This window comes from Columba livia, chromosome 29, assembly GCF_036013475.1.
Source record: "Columba livia isolate bColLiv1 breed racing homer chromosome 29, bColLiv1.pat.W.v2, whole genome shotgun sequence".
NCBI lineage: Eukaryota > Metazoa > Chordata > Aves > Columbiformes > Columbidae > Columba > Columba livia.
Genome location: NC_088630.1, coordinates 2,695,914 through 2,698,352, shown reverse-complemented (window position 1 = coordinate 2,698,352; position 2,439 = coordinate 2,695,914). Strand labels below are relative to the sequence as shown.

At 53.8% G+C, this 2,439-nt stretch overlaps 1 pseudogene; it reads right to left on the bottom strand.

Annotated features, from left to right (window-relative positions):
* Window positions 1-1,083: 1,083 nt before the first annotated feature.
* Window positions 1,084-2,217, bottom strand: LOC135576650 (olfactory receptor 14J1-like; annotated as a pseudogene).
* Between the last annotated feature and the right edge of the window lie 222 nt (window positions 2,218-2,439).

Genomic DNA, 2,439 nt, shown 5'->3' with positions numbered 1-2,439 from the left:
CTGGGCTCAGCCCTGGTGAGGGGAGGGAGCAGGGGCTGATGGAGCTCTGTGCCCAGGGCTGGCTGCGCGGCACCTGAGGGGCCCAGGCAAGGAGAGTCTGTCTGAGATCTGCAGAGGTGAGTAGGGAGCGTGGTTGGGAGGGGATGCCCGGGGGTCTCTGCAGACATGGGAGCTCATCTGGGTTCTGCTTCTTTCTGTTGCAGCCATTCAGCCCTTGGAGCAGGACAGCGAGCCCTCCATCTGCTCCCTGGCATCTCAGACCATTGTCATCGTGTGCTCTTCATGGAAGCGGCCAAGATCACGATGGACCCTGCGAGCCCTGTGCTGCTGGCGCTAAACCAGGTGGAGGAGCAGCTCTTCTTGAGGAAAACAGCTGTATTTTAATAAAGAGCCCTTCTTGAAGTTGGGTTGTATGTCTGCCTTTTCCAAGGATCCCAGAAGCTCTCTGAGTGCTCCGGTACTTTTGAGAGCACAGCCCAGGATCGTGGGCAAGGATGACGGAGCAGACAGGAGCACTCGCAATGAGCCATTCCAGCAGCTGAGATGAATCTCACTGAGCCACTGAGATTTGTTCCTGGAGTCACACACAGAAATGTCAGGGTCGGTCAGGCATCCATGCCTGAGGTGGCCTCGTGAACTCCTTCTGCACCCAGGGGTGTTCAGAGACAGAATCTTTCCCTGTTGCACATAGAGGCCGTAGCCTTGGTTTCCCTCTGGCCTCCTGTTGCCACTTCCAAAGGATGGGAGGCACCTCAGGCCTGTGGTGGGTCGCCTGCTCTGCACTCAGCTGAGATGTCCCACGGCATTAGGAATGGACATGGGGACCTGAGTTCAAGGAAGCACAACCCAGTGCTGCATTCAGGCTGTTTCCCATAGGATGTTTCTGCCAACATGAAGTGACCTCAAGACACTGTCTGTCCCACAGGCCCTCATGGAGCTCTGGAAGACAAGCGCTGCTGCTCCCTGGCAGTGCTGCCATGATGGACTCTTTTCCCTCCTCCCATGTACACAGGAACTGTCCCTGCATGTCCATACAGGCCTTGCAGGAAGGATATAGTGAAAAACAAGTAAAAAAAAGCCCTTTATTCTGTTTAAAGACAAGGAGAGCACGGCTCCTCATTTACAGAGCCAGTAGTTATAAAAGAAAAGCAGACAGAGAATTAAGAAAGGGGATGACAACATTATCTCAATTAAAAAACAGCCAACAACAACAGAAAATCCCGATGACAGGCTGAGCCTGTAATTAGTTACATTAGAACTCCAATGTAGAAGCAGATGGGCAGTTTATTGCTTCAGAAAACACTAAGATACGAGTTTCCACACAGCATCCTTGACCTCCTGGTTCCTCATGCTGTAGATGAGGGGGTTCACTGCTGGAGGAACCAAAGAGTACAGAACAGACACCACCAGATCCAGGGACTGGGAGGAGATGAGCGGGGGCTTCAGGTGGACAAATGAACCCGTGCTGACTTAGAGGGAGAGCACGGCCAGGTGAGGGAGGCAGGTGGAAAAGGCTTTGTGCCGTCCCTGCTCAGAGGGGATCCTCAGCACGGCCCTCAAGATCTGCACATAGGACACCACAATGAACACAAAACACGTAAAACCTAAACAGGCACTGACCACAAGAAGCCCAAGTTCCCTGAGGTAGGAGTGTGAGCAGGAGAGCTTGAGGATCTGGGGGATTTCACAGAAGAACTGGCCCAGGGCATTGCCCTTGCACAGGGGCAGTGAAAATGTATTGGCTGTTTGCAGCAGAGCATTGAGAAACCCAGTGGCCCAGGCAGCTGCTGCCATGTGGACACAAGCTCTGCTGCCCAGGAGGGTCCCGTAGTGCAGGGGTTTGCAGATGGCAATGTAGCGGTCGTAGGACATGATGGTGAGAAGGTAAAACTCTGCTGAAGCTAAAAAGACAAACAGAAAGAGTTGTGTAGCACACCCTGCATAGGAAATGACCCTGTTGTCCCACAGAGAGTTGGCCATGGACTTGGGGACAATGGTGGAGATGGAGCCCAGGTCGAGGAGGGCGAGGTTGAGCAGGAAGAAGTACATGGGGGTGTGGAGGTGCTGATCCCAGGCTATGGTGGTGATGATGAGGCCGTTGCCCAGGAGGGCAGCCAGGTAGATGCCCAGGAAGAGCCAGAAGTGCAAGAGCTGCAGCTCCCGTGTGTCTGTGAACGGCAGGAGGAGGAACTGGGTGATGGAGCTGCTGTTGGACATTTGCTTTTCCTGAGCACGGGGTGCTGTCATGAGGAGAAAAAAGACAGTGAGAAGCCAGGGAAGAGTTCTGCCACAGAAATGATACCAAGTCCCATAGACCCTCCCCTGTCACACACAGACACCCTTTTGTTTTTCTAGGAGAACTTTCTCCAGCACTGTGGCTGCAGCCCTGCTTGGTGCTGGAAAATGTGCAACCAAGAGCAGGGCCTCTGCCCATGGGCC